At 35.0% G+C, this 9,217-nt stretch overlaps 1 long non-coding RNA gene across 1 annotated transcript; it reads left to right on the top strand.

The window, feature by feature from the left end:
• Positions 1 to 2,167: 2,167 nt before the first annotated feature.
• On the top strand, positions 2,168 to 4,428 carry LOC133678232 (uncharacterized). The gene is made up of 2 exons (XR_009835913.1): positions 2,168 to 2,726; positions 2,876 to 4,428. It is a non-coding gene; the product is annotated as an uncharacterized LOC133678232 (long non-coding RNA).
• Positions 4,429 to 9,217: the final 4,789 nt, after the last annotated feature.

Below are 9,217 nucleotides of genomic sequence, written 5' to 3'. Positions count from 1 at the left end.
AAAAGTACATAAAATGAGGTATCTTAGTAATTATATATATATTCGGTGATTACCATTACAATGATTTTTCAATTATAATTATATAATAAAAATAACTATATCATTTAAAAAATAATAATAAAAAGAACAAGAAAAAAAAAGAATAATAGCATTATAACTCATTGGCCCTTCCACTTAATAAAGAAAATGTATGTGAGTTATCTGCTATGGAAACAATAAACATGCACTTGAGGGCCTAGCTGCTGTGGTCAACCGTGTGACTTGTTCCGCCCCCGTCCCGGGTTCGACCCTCTATGTGCACGCCTGTCACCCCCGCGGTGCCTAACCTGCCCCTGGGCTTGCAGGATGTCCAGTGGGCCGTGGAGAATAGTCGTGGTACGCGCAAGCTGGCCCGGACACCCCACGTAAATCAAAAAAAAAAAAAATAAACATACATAATTTTTGCTTTCATTGCAGTTGCTAAATAGAGCTACCATATGGCGATGAAATTTTGAGACCATACATTATTGCATTGATGTGATTGATGTTACACATTAACGTGTTTATGTATTTCAAGAAAATTAAATACTATTTATCAGTAAAAAAGATGTATTGCTGTAGTGGTTGCATGTGACTTTAATATGCAATTCATGTTTGTTTGGATAAAATAAAAAGATAGTACACATGACACTCATATTTTGTTTGAATGCTATTAACAATCCCAATGTAAAATTCCCAAAAACATGAGAAAAATTAAACGTTATTTTAACTACAATTATGGTTAATCTATATGTGTGAAATTACTAACAAATTCTTACTTGTTATTGCAGGAAAATATTATTTAGTTGATATTTGATACCCAAATTAATATCAATATTTAGGTCTATATAAAAGTGAGAAATATCACTTGTAAGATTTTCAGCGTCAAAGACAACTAAGAATTCAAGAAGAAAAATTCAATTGTGCAAATTAACTCATTATTATGCAATGTGATTGAACGTGCTTTTGGAGTGTGGAAACAGAGATAAAGAATTTTACAAAATATACCTGTGTATCAGTATAAATCACAAGTTCAAATTATAATATATTAATGGCATTACACAACTATATTAGAAGGAAGTCGTAGGAAGATATGACATTTAAAGAATATGATCGCAGTCCCAATTTTATTTCTAATAATTTTTTAACTGATGTCATTCCACGTTTATATGGCCATGAAAACAAGAGGCCTTCTCAAATTGATTATGTTCATGATGATATTATAAGTAATTTAATGTGGCAATAAAAGTAGGACATTAATGTCACAATTTTTTTTATGTTAAAAATTCAATGCACAATAATATAATTCACAACTACAAAATTACTATATATTTTTTTAGTCATTTTATTACAAACAATACTTTCAAAAGAATTGTTTTTTACTCAACAACATTTTCAACTAAACATATATTTTAATCCAATAAATCAAAAGTAAAAGTGATTTTATAAAATATTTTTTTTTCAAACTATAACCGCAAAAGCTACCACACTAAACATACACTAAATGTTTAGTAAAATGTAAATGCCATGTATCAATTTCCTAATCTTACAATTCCTTTTCCCAATTGTCTTTCCTGAAAAGAAAAAAAAAAACCAAAGGAAAATATAATTTTAGGGTAATTGATGTTAGATGAGGTAGGCAATTCATAGTCCATTACATGCACATTATTTTTTAAATCTTAGAATTTATTAGGAGGTTATTTGAGATTTGCTTGGAATAATTACTAGATTGATAGTTTACTGTGACACTCGATATATAATTAGTGACCAATTTAAGAAGTATAGTACATAAAATTAAATTCTTTTTCTATGTTTTTTTCATATTAAAACCTTTTAATTTTTTAATATTTTGTTTTTTTTATTTGTGTTTAATTATTTTAAATTAAAGTTCTTTATAGTCTTGATTTTTGACTTCATAGAAATATTTTAAATTTTAAAATTATATTAGAATGTTTGATTTTTTATAAAAATTTATTAAAATAATGTTTTTTTAAAAATATTTTTAATATCAGTTCATCAAATCAATAAAAAAATATTAAAAAATATTAATTTAAAATAAAAAATAAAATAAAATTTAAATTATTTTAAAATTATTTTTTAAACACAAAAACAATCCCACCAATGTCCAAATTCGGGAAAAATTCTCGTACTAACATGATTCTGCCAACTGTGCATATTTTCTGCCCTTTTGAAAATTCTCCTTTAGCGCAGAGTCACTAGTCAGTCAGTCACACACCTATAAGGCCGCCGCCGCCACCACCTCCTCCTCCTCAACTTCCTTCCCTTTCTCATATCAATCCTTAACTCCTAGATTGTCCAAACTCGTGTCCGTACAGTACGAGGTTAGAAGACTTGGGCTGTCCAATTCAGTTAACAAAAATGTCCAGTGCTGCTGCTGCTGCAGCTACTTCTACTACAGTTCCTCCTCATGGAGTAGAGGAAAAAACGGTGCAAGAAGAACTCTCTCTTCCGATTTTACTGGCAGATCGTGTCATAAAATCAACCCAAGAAGCTGAATCTTCAAAGCAAGACTGTTCTGACTTAGCAAAACAAGTTGACCACCTTTCCCAAATGCTCCGCTCTGCCGTCCGCCTTGCCATCTCCACTCCTTCCCTCTATGATCGTCCTCTCCGCCGTATCGCTTCCGACATCACCAAAACCTTGACCGTGCACTAACTCTTGTCCGCAAATGCAAGAAACATAGTGAGGTACTTCGTCAAGTGTTTTCTATCACTACAACTGCTGATTTTCGGAAGTTTTCGAATCTTTTAGAATCTTCTATTGGTGATATGAAATGGTTGCTTTCGATTTTTGAGTCTGATGGTGGTGCTCATTTGTCTTTGTTTCCTATTGCTAGTAATGATCCTATTTTTGCTTGGGTCTGGTCTTCTATTTCTTCTGTTCAAATGGGTCAAGTTAAGGATCGTGTTGATGCCGCCAATCAACTTGCTTCGTTAGCGCGTGATAATGATAGGAATAAGAAGATGATTGTTGAAGAAGGTGAGATTTTTCCTTTGTTGAAGTTGCTTAAGGAAGGTGCTTCTGCAGAGGCACGAATTGCTGCTGCCACTGCACTTTTTAATATTGCTAATGATAAACATAGAGTCAGGTTGACTATTGACGCGCTTGGGACTTCGATGATTTGTTGGGGTTTTAGAGGATTCACCAATGAAGGTTCAGTTTTCGGTGGCCAATTTTGTGGCGAGAATGGCAGATTTGGACGATAATGCACAGGAGGAGTTTATGAGATTGAATGTGACAAGACCATTGATGTCTTTGTTGTCTACTCATTTGGATTTGGAAGTAGTGAATGACAATCCTGTTAAAACTAGTATTCCCTCACTTGTCGAAATGAACAAACAATTAGCTTATAAGAATATTAAGGCTAATTATAATTCGGACAGTAGTAGCCATGGTGGTTCACATAATAAGAAGGAGAGGGAAATGGAGACACCAGAGGTGCAGCTTCAGGTTAAGGTTAAGGTTAGTTGTGCTGAGGCATGATGGAAACTGTCAAAAGAGAGTTTGTCTAATAGTAGAAAGATTACGGAGATGAAAGGTTTGCTTTGTTTGGCAAAGATTGTTGAGAGGGAAAAGGGGGATGCAGTTTAATTGTCTGATGACCATTACAGAGATCACGGCGGTGGCAGAGTCCAATGCTGATCTTAGACATGCAGCTTTTAAGCCTAATTAGCCTGGTGCAAAGGTGGTTTTGGATCAGCTTTTAAGAGTGATTCAAGAAGAAAGTAATCCAAAGTTGCAGATTCCTGCTATTAGGTCTATTGGTTGCTTGGCTCGAACATTTCCTACAAGGGAGACTAGAATAATGAGGCCTTTGGTTTCTCATCTTGGTAATAGGAATGCGGATATCGCTACAGAAGCTGCAATGGCCTTGGGGAAGTTCGCATGTCCAGAAAATTTCAATTGTTCAGAGCATTCAAAAGCAATTATAGAATTGGATGGGTTCCCCCTTTAATGAAATTACTACGGTCTGGAGATCAGCTCAACTACGGGGACTTGTATTATTATGCTACCTTGCATTGAATGCTGGGAACAGTAAGGCTCTTGAGCAAGCACGCGCTTTGAATGCTCTTGAGGGGACTGCTCGATCTGTTTTAGCTCAACATCCTGATTTGAAGGATTTGATTGCCAAGGCCATACACCTCCTCATTCTTTATCATGCTGGAGCTACTCTCAATAGACAGTCTCTGGCATCATGATTACCACCGTTGCCAAAACAACTCATCCTTGTGAGTGTTGTAATATACATTAGACTAGATTCTTATAGTCATTTGATGAAAACTAAGTTGATTAGGACATGATTGTTGAGTTAGATTCAGTGCATGCTTGAGAAATGTATCAGATTTCAGTTCCACCTAATTGAACTAGGTTTTCTAGCTTTACTGTTAATTATTGTCAAGTTTTTTGTTTGTTCTGCAGTTTATACATTTATATTCAACCTTGCTTTACAGCTCTGAAGATACCCCTGCATCAGGGTTGGTTTGGTTTACAGCTTGCAATTTAATAAGCTTGTAGTAAGCAACCTTCGACTGAATTTCTCCAGAATTGTGGTTTCCATGTTCTTAAAAATTTCTACCTTGATGTTTATTTCTTTCTTCAAGACATGATCACAGCATGAACTTAGTGATTTTTACTTCTGTAGTTTCCGCCTCTGTTTGAGATTGCTGTTGGATTATTGTTCCACCATTGTAACCACTTGCAGCAATCCAAACACTTCACGAGGATGTATATGTCAATATACTCAAAAACCGAGAATCAAGAGAGTTTTTGAAAAACCTTCCAGCCGTTTCTCTTTTGCTGTCTTTTTATTCTCCATCTGTTGCCCTATACATAGAATAGAATGTTTTGCTATATAAGGAGTCTAACTGATTCCTTAAAATTGGTAAGATAATCTTTATAGCTAATATTAAAGAGTTCTAAATTATATAAATTCCTAGGATTATATGGTAACATTGCCTTTCAAATTAATCAGTCAATCAGTAGCAATTTGCCAATAAGAAATTGATGCCGTTATCGAGGCATAGCTTTGGTGAAGACATCAATTACTTGGAAATAAGAAGATATGTGTGAAAGAGATATCACCCGATTTTCCAAGGTGTTGCCAATAGAATAACAATCAACCTCAATATGTTTGGTGCATTCATGGAAAACGGGATTTGTGGCAATCTGAGTAGCACTTGTGTAATCAGCATAAAGGGGGGCATAAGTGGTCTAAGAAAACCCATGCTCCTTAAAAAAACTATGCAACCATATAATTTCAAAACAAGCAGTAGACATAGCACAATACTCGGTCTCAGTAGAGGATTTAGAAACATGATCTTGTTTCTCACATTTCCAAGAAATTAAGGCCATTAACCTGTAGTAGATCGACGTGCATCCGAACACCCAGCTCAATTAACATCATTATAGGTAACAAGTTGAAGAGAGGAGTTGGTAGGAAAGAACAACCCACGAGTAGGTGAACCTCGAAGATATTGGATGATGCGTCAAACTGTAGCAAGATAGAGATGCCGAGAAGAAGACATAAATTGACTAACCTGATGAACAACATAGGATATATCAGGTTGAGTAGTGGTCAAGTAGATAAGATTTCCAATCAGGCTCTTATAGAGAGTAGGATCTTCTAGCAGGCCCCTTTCATCTTTTCTGTATTTGACATTTACTTCCATAGGAGTATCAACAAAAGAAGTGTCCTCTAAACCAGCCACAGTGATAAGATATTGAATATAGTTATGTTGGTTCATGAAAATACCATAGGGTCGATGATGAACTTCTAATGCTAAGAAGTATGTGAGCTAGCCAAGATCTTTCATATGTAAAGTTCTATGTAATTGCTATTGAAACTCGGTAATCAAACCACAGTCAGTGCCAGTAATGATAATATCATCCATATAAACCAAGAGAAGGACTATGTCCGACGTAGATGTGTGGAAGAAGAGAGAAGGATTATATTGACTTTGTGTAAAACTACAAGAAAGAAGTGCATTGCAAAACTCTCAAACCAAACCCATCACCAACAACACTGATAAACAAAGAACTGTCATCAGTGGTATTAATTTTCAGATTTCCATAATAATTTCTAACATTGGAAAGAGGAATAATAGTATTGGTCATATGGTTAAAGGCACTAAAGTCCAAATACCATGGCTTAGAAGGAAATTTATGATTACTTGAGAACCCAAAAGCATAAAGAGCAGAAATGATCATCTGTTGTACCATTTCAGGAGTGAGTGTATTCCATTTTGCTATAGGAACAACGTGCGAGGCAGTATGCAATGCAGCAGAACTAGAGGCACCAATGAAGGCATGATAAGTAGTTCCCTGCTTCCTTTCAGGTCGAATAGGACAAACAGAGATGATATGACCATGTTTCTTGTAGTAGTTGCAGAACTTCTTAGGGTAATCCCAAGCAATATGACCAAAAGCTTTACAACTAAAGCATTAGACAATATGAATATCTCTACCTTTATTTCTCCTCTATGCTGCATAAGCCACAAAAATAGGTGCATTAACATTTTTCCTATGTTCCATAGCAGCCTGAGTTACAATACGTTGCTCCTCACAAAGAAGTTCACTCAAACAGGCATCGAAAGATGGTACAAGATGACAATTCATCATATTAGAATGTACAATTTCAAAATCAGAACGGAGCTTTATCAAGAATTGATCTCTCTTGCTTGTTTCATGCACTGTTTGAACAACAGAGAGAGCTGCAACTGGAACTTTAGCATAAACAATATCTGAATAATTAGCCTAAAGATTTTGTAAACCAGAAAAGTATTCCTCAATGAAGAGACTTCCTTGTGTGAAGTTAGTTATCTCATACTCCAATTGAAAACGTCGAGCTGTGTTGTCTTGATTGTAAACCTTATTTAAATAATTCCACATAGTAGTAATAATTTTATAAGGCCTTAGATTGGGAACAAGGTGAGGTTTTACTGAGCTAAGGATCTAGGTCATAACTCGAGCATCCTTGATTTCCTATCAAGACAAAGCATCAACATTTGTAGGTGCATGATTACTCCTATTAATATGACCCCTACAATTCTTTTTCTTTGATGAATAATTGAAATTGAAAACGTCGAGCTGTGTTGTCTTGATTGTAAACCTTATTTAAATAATTCCACATAGTAGTAATAATTTTATAAGGCCTTAGATTGGGAACAAGGTGAGGTTTTACTGAGCTAAGGATCTAGGTCATAACTCGAGCATCCTTGATTTCCTATCAAGACAAAGCATCAACATTTGTAGGTGCATGATTACTCCTATTAATATGACCCCTACAATTCTTTTTCTTTGATGAATAATTGAAATTGAAACTCCTAAGCAAAATAATTTTTTCTCATTAAGATGGACATGAAAGGAGTCTAGCTAATCGAAAGACATGATAAAGCTGAAAAAGAGAAAAAATCCAATAGAAAAATGTGCACTAGAAACTCAAAACAAATTGTCAAGAAGCAAACCCAAACCAAGAATCAGATCTGAATCTACTGAGAATTAAATCCAAGCCAAGAACAAAATAGGAGTTGTTAAGGATGAAAATCAAACCAGGAGTAACACAAAATCAGGGAAGTCAGGATGCAAAAACCGCTCATTCTCTCTTGCCTGCACAATCTCCACCGACAATAATTGAAGATGAGTAAGACAACATATGCAGTAGCAAGAACCAGAGGGAAGTCAGGACAGAGGCAAGCAAGGATTCAGAATTAGCTCTAATACCATAATAGTATACTAAGAAACCAAGAATACCAAGAGAGTTTTTGAAAAACCTTCCAGCCGTTTCTCTTTTGCTGTCTTTTTATTCCCTCTTTGTTGCCCTATACATAGAAGGTTTTGCTATACAAGAAGTCTAAATGATTCCTCAAAATCAGCATTATAAATTCCTAAGATTATATATGGTAACAGGTATGGTCTCTGATCCTTTACTTTTCCATTTGAATAGATTCAGTTCGGAGTAGTAGCTTACCATGTTTTTAAAAGTTTTAGCCTATTTGATTATTGATTGGTGATCAGGCTTAAATGAACAGACTTGTATTTTTATGCTACCTAGTAATAAAGGTTGAGAAGAGTAAGGCTCTTAAGCAAGTGTGGACCTTGAATGCTCTTGAGGGGGCAACATCTTCTGTAGCTGAACAAACACGATCACCTTTCTCCTTGTTTTGTTGAAACTTATCCCATAAACAGTCATTTGTAACAAAAGGAATGTCATTGATTTTACAGCAAAAAAAATTCATCCTTGCAAGTGTTGCTGTGATGTATGTTAAATGAAATTCATAATTGTAAACAAAAGATGACTTTGTTGGTTAGGAGATGGTTGTTCAACAAGGTTGATTGTAACAGAAACAAGTTGCTCATAATTTAACTTGTAATGTTGAAGAACCACTGTGTATCTGTTTCTTCTCTGCTTTGTGCTTGTATTGTCCTTTCCTCACATCAAACCACTTTGTCTTGCATCTATGAAGATGCTCATTTTGGAAGATTGCTTTTGGTTTATATCCTGCAATCTTTAGCTATAGATTTTGCTCGGAGTTGTAGTTTACCACAACTTGATCTATATGATTATTTTTTACCTAGAAAATCATCATATCTTGAATATAATAGCTGATTATGTTGGTAAAGGACTATATGGTCTTCATTCTTGTTGAGATACATGTAGCTTTCCTTTCCAACCAGTTATAGAAATATAACATGTTAATTTGTGTCCTGGTAACTATAGAGAGAGAGATTCTATCTTATACTTTTATGGGTTCAAACAAGTCTTTGCAAGGAAGATTAGAAAGTGTCAATTTTAGCTAAAATTCACGTAGTTATCCTTGTATTTTGCTCCACGGTTGTAGCAAATGGAGAGAGCACGATTTATAATCATCGAAGGTGCTGATGGATCTAGCAAAAAAACTACAGAAACTTACCTGAACCATGATGGAAAGTCTAGCACGAGTTTTTTCATTGTTTACTCGGAAAAAAAACACAAAAGAAAGAAAGGTAGGCTCAACTCAAAGGCGCAATCAGCTTTGTGGGATTGGATCAGTTTCTTGGTGATGTTTGTTATGAGAAGGCTTAACTCTTTTCCTTGGGAATTCAGCATCAGGTTAATTGATGTATATCGAGCATCATCCTCCTTTTCTTCGAATCAATGAAACCCTTTATGTACAGTAGAAGATATCCCTAAGCATCTAGT

Source organism: Populus nigra, chromosome 18 (assembly GCF_951802175.1).
Source record: "Populus nigra chromosome 18, ddPopNigr1.1, whole genome shotgun sequence".
Taxonomy (NCBI): domain Eukaryota; kingdom Viridiplantae; phylum Streptophyta; class Magnoliopsida; order Malpighiales; family Salicaceae; genus Populus; species Populus nigra.
This window is presented reverse-complemented; position numbering and strand designations above follow the sequence as displayed.